Below are 10,332 nucleotides of genomic sequence, written 5' to 3'. Positions count from 1 at the left end.
CTTTTCACTAGCTGCACCAGTGTCTTCAAGATCTGAAACTCTGTCTTCAATTTCCCTCAAATGGTTTTGCAGTCTTGTGATTGAGATTTTTAAATTCCTCTATATCTCTTTGACTCTCCTTCATGTGATCTATTTCCTTCCTGTATTTCTCTTTCAAGGATTTCATTATTTTTCTAATCTCCTTTTTTTTTTTTATCAATGTCTTCTTTAGAAGCAGTTTTGAATTCTTTTACTGCAGTTTTTTTCAGATTGGGTTTTATCCATATGTTTCTGTATTTGATTCTTTATTTCTGATGTTATGAATTCATGGACTTCTTTTTTATTTCAGAAATTAATTCTGCTCTGAGTTCCTCTGTATCTTTCTGCTGTTGTTTTTTTCCTTCTGATGCTATTAATTCATACCTTTCAGCTGAGCTAGTGTCCTCTGCACTTGTTCTTGGTGGGCACTGCTTTTCCTCCATATGTTTTTGTATTTGATTCTTTACTTCAGATGCTATGAATTTAGAGATTTCTTTTTTATTTCAGAAATTGATTCTGCTCTGAGTTCGTCTATACCTTTCTGCTGTTGTTTCTTCACTTCTGATGCTATTAATCCATACATTTCAGCTAAGCTAGTGTCCTCTGCACTTGTTCTGGGTGGGCTCGTGGCCTGAGATTGCATTTTGCTCCTTGTCTTTGTCATTTTGTAAACACTGACCTCTGACCTTTGGTGTAGAGCTTTGGTGTAGTTATAATCTTAGCACCTACTGAAACTCAGGTGCAGATCTATTAAGTTTGAGTTTATCCAGTTATGCCTGGCTTGGGTCTAGCTGTTGTGTTCAGCTCCTTCTTGCTTCAGCCCTTGGAAGTGAACCTTTTGTGCCCCTCTGGCACAACAGTGAACCTGTGGTGCCCCTCTGTTTTGTCCCTGGCCCAGGGGGCACAGGGGAGCACAGAAGTTCTCCCACATACTCACCAGGCCTGGGCTAGGCTGGATCTAGGGGTCCGAGAGCATCACAGAAGTTGTCACTCACTCAGCGGGTTTTGGAATGCGGGCTCCAGAGGGGTGGAGGGGTCCTGAGGGCATGGTAGAGGGTCTCACTCATACAGCATGCCTGCATTTTGGTCTGGAGAGGTCCCACAGGCACCTCAGTGAGTTACTGGGTATTTCATTCCATACTTGGCTGGCTCCAAGTTAGAGTGGCATAGGACAGAGAGCATCCAGTTCATGGCGGCAGAACAACAACAATGGCAACAGAGAGCAGGAGACTTATTCTTTATGCTGCTACAGAGCTCATTTCTTATAGCATCCAAACTCATAATAACATCTACCATCCAGTTTTAGGTATTAATACTAGGTGAAGCTCAATATACCTGTCTCATCTCTATCTAGCTATAATCTATTATATAATCTGTTTCTTTCTCTCTCTTTCTCTCTCTCTCTGAATATATTTACTGGGAGAAAGAAATCTGTCTCAAAGGAACAGAAGGGGGACCCAGGTCTGTTGCCCTGGAATGCTGTCTTTTCCCAGGATTTTTATAGAGTAAAAGTTCTCTCTCTCTCTCTCTCTCTCTCTCTCTCTCTCTCTCTCTCTTTCTCTCTTGAGATGTAGTCTTACTATGTAGTTCAGGCTAGCCTTGACTTCACTATGTGGCCCCTTGAACTCACAGTGATCCACCTGCCTCAGCCTCCTGGGAGCTGGGATTATAGATGTGCACCACCATGCCCAGCTGGAGCTCTTTTCTCAAAGCAAAATCTTTCACCTTTGCAACTCTTGAGGCTGCAAAGGCTGGAGTCTTTTTGTTTTTTGTGTTGTCCTCAAATCACCTTTTCTGTTGTGAAATGAACATTTGGCTTTTTATTTCTAGTATTTTCAGTGACCAATCTTTGCACCAATCTCCCTTTCATCTTTGCAGGCCACAGTTTTACTGGAGCTTCCTTTCTGGCCAAACTCAGTGTTTTGAAGGATTCTGCTGGAAGTTTAGCTCTTGTGTCACAACGCAAATCTAGCTAAAAGTTCCCAGTGGTAGCCGTGCTACCTCCTCAACATTACACTGCCTTGAAATTTCTTCTGCCTGATGGATTAGTCTGCTGCCCTTAATCTCAGTCACAGGCAAAAATCTCTGGACACATGGAAAATGCAGCCAAACTTTCTGCAAGCCATAATACACATCATCTGGAGTTAATAGCCAATGCTGTCCTTCTTTCCAGCCATAACCTTCCAAGCCTGGTCAATACTGGTAGAATTTCTGTCAGCATTCTGATCTTTTGAGCCCTGACTAGTGTCTCTCATCAAATACAGTGTCAGTCATTCCAGCTCTACTTTTTCAGCCAGTGTCTCCAAACCTTTCCTAACTCTTCCCACAAGCCAGCTCCAAAGGCTCCTAAACCACAGGATCAGGTACAGTCGCAGCACTGACTCCATTTCTCTGGTTCCAAATTCTGTTTTGGTTACTTTTCTCATTGCTGAGACAAAATATCCAACACCCACAAGTTAAGGGAGGAATAGTTCATTTAATTGACCATTTCTGGAGGTTTCAGTCCATAATTGGCTGGCTCCAAGGCAGGATACAGAGACATCACAGAAGAGAAACAGTTCATGACGGGCAGAAGGTAGCAGGCAGCAAGGGATGCCACAGCTCTCTCTATCCTTTATAGCCTAGAGCAGTGGTCACTCACACCCCAAATCCTAGTGGCCTTGATCCTAGAATTTCACCATGAGTCAATTTGTTCACAGTATCACATACTCTAGATCCAATCATCTCTGAGAAAGCCCTACCTATGACCACATAAGGCTTTGGTGGGGCATCTAGACACAAGCTGTAACACTAGAGGTCTCTACTGTAGGAAAAAACAGAAACAGGACCAGATGACATATTGATCTAATATATGTGTTCAATCATTGAGGAGATGTTTATTGAACAGATACTACTGGACACAAAATAATATCTACTCCTAGAGAGCTGACAGTATAATAGGAGACACATGCCAAACGAATAATATGCAGTTATAAGGGAGTGTTAGTCACCTTCCTGTTGCTGGGACAGAATGCTTAACAACTGTGACTTAAAGGAGGAGAGATTTGTTTGCCTCACAGTGTCAAAAGATTCAGCCCCTGGTTTGCTGGCACTAACACAGGGACTTTGTGACAGAAGTGTTATCCAGTTTTGGGGGATAGCCTCTTGGTTTCCAGGTTCTCTCATCTCAAGAACTGAGTGAAATAAGCAAAATGGTGACAAAGTTTATTTAAAAATTAAACGTGAAGGGTGGGCTGGCCAGATAACTCAGTGGACTAAAGCATCTGCTTAGGCAGAGTGCAGCGGCTGGGGTTCAGTCCCTGGTGTGCCGTGGTGGCCCCGCCAACGGGGGCATTGAGATGGTGATTGAGACTGGGCGTGGTGGTGTGCTCCTGTAATCCCAGCACTTGAGAGGCTGAAAACAGGGGGATCACTATGAGTCAGATCTGTGTAGTGAGACCCTGTACTAAATACAGTAACATAAATAAATAAATAAATAAATAAATAAATAAATAAATAAAAAGGGTAAGGGAGAAACTGGCTTGCAGAGCTTGGGTAGAGGATTAAATTAAAAACCCAAGTAAAGGTACCCCTGGGAATCAGGGGGAAGGTTACCCTTGAGAGGAAAGCTATGGGAGTGCACTTTCAATAGCATCCTATCTCTTTATTTCTTTCACATATTGCAGGAAACTTGGAGAACGCCATATGTGGGGGCTGGGGAGTTATTTGGTGACTGGCATGTGGTGCTGGGGGATTGAACCGCGGTCCCTGTGCTTTAGCTAAGCTTGTAAGTAGGTGCTTTAGACCACTGAGCCATCTCTCCAGCCCCTCCCAGCTAGCTTTGCCAGCTCTGCTTCTTGCTTCATTTCCCAGAGGACACGAATCCCATAATTCCTTATGGGCAGCTGAGGAAGTGGATGTCACTGTCTTCTATAGCTTCTTCTGGCTGGAAGGGGCTGCGGACCCTACCTAGGGGGAATCATGTGCTTTCCCACCGCCTGGGGACGCTGTGGCTTATTGGGCAAGTTGATGAAAGAAAAACCTGTCAGAACACAGTGAGAAAGGAGTCAGTGATGATGGAGCTGCCTGTTTGACAGGAGAAAGATACTTTCCCATTAGACTAAATAGGAAGACAAGGTCCAAGCTCCAAACTTTCTGTAGAGGAGAATGCATGTCAGAGAGGAGTGTCATAGAAGTTATCAGAAGCCTGAGACCCATGGCTTTAGTAAGACCCTGTTTGCTTATCTTTAGAAGCACTACAGCCTTGGAGCCGGGGAGATGGCTCAGTGGAATAAGCGCTTCCCTGGCAAGTGCAAGGGCCAATCCCTGATTCTGCCAAAAAAAAAAAAAAAAAAAAAAAAAAGAAGCACTACAGCCTTGCTTTTGGCAAAGAAAATTCAAGTCTTTCAGAGACTCATAGGACTAACTTTTCCTTGTGGGTGGTCTTGTTCTTCCAGACAGTTCATTTGGAACTGGTTTTATTCTAGAAAGGTAGATTTAATTGTCTCTTTACTACTTGAACTGTGGTGAGTGTGGTAAAGGTAGCAGTTGAAGCCAGGACTCAGATGTCTCTTGGTAAAGTTTTGCCAGAGCTCAGTTTAGGGTATGGTTGACTCTTATTTTTTATTTATTTATTTATTTTTGTTGTACTGAGGATTGAACTTGGGACCTTGCGTTTGCAAGGCAGGTGCTTCTGCCACTGAGCTGTCTCCCCAGTCCTGGTTGACTCTTTTTCTTTTGTAAGATTGGGGACCGTTTCCTATGTAAGATTTTTATAGCTTGTCATTATGACCCTTGAGGGAGGACCAGAATGATTCTTCAGGAACTGGGAGTAAGGCTGGGTCTTGAGAGGGTGTAGGGATGCCCTTCTTGCCTCATCTCAGCCTTTTGATTTCCCAAGGAGATTTCAAACATGTCCCTTTGGTGCCCTTCACAGTGTACAACTGAGATGTCCTTAGGAAGGTGGACTGTCTCTAGGAGTAGTAGAATTTCCTGCTTATGTTTTATAGATGATTGTTTATTAGTCAGTAAGCCTCTTTATTTTTTCCAGACTGTTGCATGGGCATGTAGCACAAGAAAGGTATATATGGAGTCCATTTGGAGACAGAATTTGGTACCAGAAAAGTGGGGTTATTGCTGTGGCTAGTCCTGACCATGTGGATTACGAGCTTTTGGGAATGGGTTATGGGAAGAGATAGGAAAGGACTGAAGATGCCACCTACAAGAGAAGTGCTGGAACAGCTTCAGCTGTTCTGTATGGGAGATTCTGGGCAGAGCTCAGATCAGACAGCTGATAGAAAGCCTGCCTGTAAAGACCAGGCTGGGAAGGGCTGGCCAAATAGCTCAGCAGATTAAAGTGCCTGCAAGCAGGTACAGGGGCTGGGGGTTCAATCCCCTGGCCTGTCTGCCAGCCCCACCCCCAGGGCACGCTGAGATGGTGACTGAGACTGGGCATGGTGGCGCGCACGTGTAGTCCCAGCTCTTGGGAGGCTGTAAACATGCAGATCACTATGAGTCTGATCTAGTAGTGAGACCCTGAGCACCCTGTAGACCCTTCCCTAAGATTAAATAATAATAATAATAATAATAATAATAATAAAGACCAGGCTGGGTGGGCTGGTGAGATGGCTCAGTGGTCTAAAGCACCTACTTAGAACAAGCCTAACAAAGCACAGGGACCGCAGTTCAATCCCCCAGCACCACATGCCAGCCAGCCCCGCCCCCTGGTGGGCTGAGCTGGCCACACACACAAAAATAAATAAATAAATAAATAAATAAATAAATAAATAAAAAAAAAAAAGACCAGGCTGGGGAGGTTTCTGCTGGGAAGAAGGACTGCGTTGGTTGTTAGACTCTGGATGATTTATGTTCTGACTTGGCAGAAAGTTTGTCTGCATTTTGGTCAGGTTCAGAGACTTTGCCTGAGACGGAGATGAAGTATGGTGGACTGATTAATCTTTGAAAAGAATTTTCAAAGCAGCTGAGTGTTGAAGCAGTATCATGGCTATTGTTTGGGGTTTTTAGTCAGTTTTATGTTGAGAGTCAAGAACAAAGAGCTCATCAGGATGATTTATAATGTTGTGAGTTTGGCCAGCAAAGAAGAAGCTCCAATAAAGCTGTGGAATGCAAAGATAGAGCTGAGAGGATCTCTATTGCCGAGAAGGAACAAGAGAATGGAAGATATGGTCTGAGGGCATCACTGGAAGTGGCAGGTTTCCACTCTTTGCAGCCTCACAATTGCAAGGGTGAGGGATTTTGCCTTGAGGGGAAAGTCACACAGCCCCATGTTCCAGAATGGGGGCAGGGACCACTCAAGCTTCCAGGAATAAATTCTCTGGCATGGAGAATTTATTCCTTGGAATCAGGGTCAGAGCGCTCAGTGATCCAGGCACTCAACCCCTATAGCCAAAAGAAAAGAAACCCTGGCTACTGCTCCAGCTGTCAGCAGAACATGGTATCATCCATGTGATGTTGGTTTTAGGTGCATTCAGAATGCAGAAGTTGTGAGGTTATGAAGGCTTCCACCTAGATTTCAGAAGAAGGCTCGTGAGGCCAGGAAGTGTGCCCCTGAGAGGGCAGTGGGTAAAGCTGTGCAGGAGAAGCCTATTCAGTGGAAACCCCAGAATTTTGGAAAAGCCAGAAGCAATGGATCATCTAAGGGAAACTACAAAGAGAGAGCAAAGCCAGCCTAAGAGAGCAGTCATGGGAGCTACCACCAAGAGTGCCATGGGGGCGGAGCCACGGAGCTCACAGTTTGCCACAGACTTAATGTTTGCCCTTCTGGATTTTGGACCTGCTTTGGTCCCAATGCTTGATATCCTGCTGTGTGTACCATTTGGAATGGTAATGTTTGTCTTGTGCCATTAAATGTTGGAAGTGTTTAACTTTTCGTTTGTGCAAGGGCTCACAGCTGAGAGTTTTCCTTAGATCTTGGAGGAGACTTGGGACTTAGACTTTTCAGCAGTGCTGAAACTGTTAGGACTTTGGCAACTCTTAAAGATGGACTTAAATGCCTTTTGCATAAAGGGATGTACATGAGTCTTTGGGGGTGCAGGGGCAGAATGTTATGGTTTGTGTCTCATTGTTCACCCAAAGCCTCATGCAGTCATGGGGAAGCTTCTGGAGCTTGTGATTGACTCTTGATACAATACTGGGATTATGGTTGTGAGCAGTTTGGGGCAGATACTCTGCATTACAATCTGTGGAAGGGAAAGAGGCTGGCTAGCTGCCTGAGCTGCTGCCACTTCCTTTGCTCTCTTGCTCTTTGCTGCCACCATGAAAGATTGTTCTCTGCCTTTTGCTGCTCTGCCTTGGAGCCAGCTGAGTATGGGCTGAAACCTCCAGTAACTGTGAGCTAAATAAAACTTGCCTTCCTTCACTTTGGGTATCAGGTATTTTGTCCCAGCAACAAAAGTAACCGTGATAGGTATATTTGGAGTCCTTTTGGATATTTAACATTTGCCTTTCCCTTTTATTTATGCCTAAGGAAGAGCTATTAGCTTTGCCTTTTTAGCAGAGGTTCCTGGGAGGAGAGGATTAGCTTCAGCGACTTGTTATAAACTGAGAGCTCATAACCTACTTTTTGATAAGCTTCTTGGACAAAGACACTTCCATCCATGAACCACATCTACTCAGAGTCTTGGAGGGGCAGGAGACTGGTGTTCTGCCTGCTTGCATCGGTCTGGGAGACCACATGTTCATAAGAATGGCTAACTTCTGGGCCTGTACACATCCAAGAGGATAGATTAAGAGGAATGCAAGCTTTTATGATAACCTCAGGGGTGTCTAAGAGCATGCCCTGGTACTTGGTAAGCTGTTCCCCTGTTAACCACAGTTACCCTTTTGTTTCCAGGATAGCTCTGACATCAAGGGGAGTTAGGACTTCTAGTCTTTGTCTTAAGGTTAACTTTGCGGCTTCTTCTTTTGAAATAGCTGAAGCTGTTCCTGCTCTCAGGCAGGGTGACCATCCAGTAGTCACTCTATCCTTTTGAAAAGCATGTCAACAAGTGAAATCCATTTTTTTGGTATGTATTTAGTACAGGGTCTACAGGGTCTTACTACGTAGATAGTGATTCTCCTGTTTTCAGCCTCCCAAGTGCTGGGAATACAGTCACACACCACCACACCCAGTCTCAGTTGCAGTTTCAACATGCACCAGAGGCAGGGATGGCACAGCATGTTGGGGATTGAACCCTGGCCACTGCACTCTGCCTAAGCAAGTGCTTTAATCCGCTGCTACTTGGCCTGTGAAATCCTACTGCCTGTGAAATCCATTTTGGGCTTAACCAGAATTTGGGAATTAACACCAATGTTGCTAGTGAATTTCTTCTGAGCAAGGGAAAAGGATACTGTGGGACAATTAGAAACTCATTGTTAAGCATCTGACCTTCAATGTGATGCATCAGAGGAGTAAAGAATTTCTGATTTGTGGATTCCTTGACCCCAAAACATGGCTATTGACCTAGAAGAGAGTTTTCAAGGGAAGGAAATCAAAATAGAATGAGCTTCCCCTGTGTGGATAAGCATAGTTCCTAGTCTTTTATAGATTCTTTGAATTTTATCTGGGGTTCAGCAAATGGTCAAGATGAATTAAACATCTCACCATGATAAATCAAAAGCAAGGGTTAAAGTTTGAAACCAACCTGTCCCATTCACAAATGTACTAGGTCCTCTGACCATTGGTCCACTCATTCTGTCCATCGATGGATACCAGCAGCTGAAGAAGGGGCCTGCTTGATTGACCTGGGAGCCATAAGAGTAAGTAGAGGGGCTGGTGAGATGGCTCAGTGGTCTAAAGCACCTACTTAGAACAAGCTTAGCAAAGCACAGGGACCGCGGTTCAATCCCCCAGCACCACATGCCAGCCAGCCCTGCCTCCTGGTGGGCTGAGCTGGCCACACACACAAAATAAATAAAATAAAATAAAATAAAAAAAAAAAGAGTAAGTAGAAGAAACCTTCCAGTATCATCAAATAGATCAGAGAGACCCACATCCTCCTAAGAGGCAGGTGGAGGTTCCAGAAGAAGTTTATCTCTTTCTTTTAAACATCATAGTTCCCAGGCATTCCCTTTGATAAAGTCACAAAGGCATGAACATAAGGCATCTTATTCCACCTGCTATGTTTTCAGCAGAAATGCTATAACTCAAGAAGAGTCTAATAATTTAAAGTACCATCCCATATATATCTCTCACCATTTCCCCATGCATACTGAATCCAAACCAAGTTGCAGTAGTAGATAAGCTGTTCCTGTTTTGAATTGTCAGGATCAAAATTTTCCATTCATCAAGGATACAGCCTAGTGGCAGGGAGAGTGAATTCTACCTGATGTGGTCCAAGAAGTCCCCCATTGTCTTGTCTTGGGGTCTAACTAAAGAGAGGGAGACAATTAGCTCTTGGATTCTTTTTTTTTTTTTTTTTTTTTTTGGTGGAACCAGGGATTGAACTCAGGCCTTTGCACTTGCCAGGCATCTTGGGTTCTTAAGATGGCACCCATGCAGAAGAAGGAGATCCAATTTGAGCTCACAAAGCATCCCTTGTGAGACTCTAACACTGTCTGAGCAGACATTTGTCTGCACCTTACAGTGATGCTGATTTCATTCACAGAGGCACAGAAAGCCTCACCGAGGGCTTTTTGGTCTCCGTACTGGGGCCCATAAAGTCATTACGGAGAAGGGGATTTAACCACCTGCTGGACTTACCTAGTCCTTTGACTTCCACAACACCAGAGCAGCCTCCCACCCTTATTAAGCTCCCTTAGCCACTTTGTTGAGTCACTCAGTTTAAGCAGAGCGTAGCTATATGGGAAAAATATTTCTTGCATTTACTCTGATAGTAAAAAGACTGGTAGTTGGTTTAAGATACTAAGAACAGGGATCACTCTGCTTTTGTGTAATTGCAGTCACTTTAGTTAAGTTTTAAATGCTATTCATTTGTACTGCTTAGGCTGTTGGGCATGTTTTTAAATTACCTGCATTTAAACAAGGGATATAGTTAGTAAGCAGTAGCTCCAGGCTGGCTCTTGGACTAAGAGGGAGCTGACTCAGATGGAGGTAGCCTGCCTGTCACTGGTCTCAGGCTGTGTGGGTGGCTTCAGCTTGTTAGAGCTTTCCTCAGGCCTCTGTGGCCGCAAGCATAAGCGACAGTGACTATGTTACCAACTCAGTTGCTCTATGTACCCAAAGCCCAGGAGCAGGCCACCCAGACCAAGGTGACAGGGAGGGGAAGAGAAGAGGCCTTGGGCATATGCGCAGTCCTTGCTATCAGGTGGTTGAATGGCCCGCCAGGATCAGGCCTTCCCACCAGGCTGCTTGGTGCCACAGTTCCTCTTGCTGCC

The sequence above is a fragment of the Octodon degus genome, unplaced genomic scaffold, assembly GCF_000260255.1.
Source record: "Octodon degus isolate 3935 unplaced genomic scaffold, OctDeg1.0 scaffold00040, whole genome shotgun sequence".
NCBI lineage: Eukaryota > Metazoa > Chordata > Mammalia > Rodentia > Octodontidae > Octodon > Octodon degus.
The sequence above is the reverse complement of the archived record's forward strand: the minus strand, read 5'-3'. Positions refer to the sequence as shown.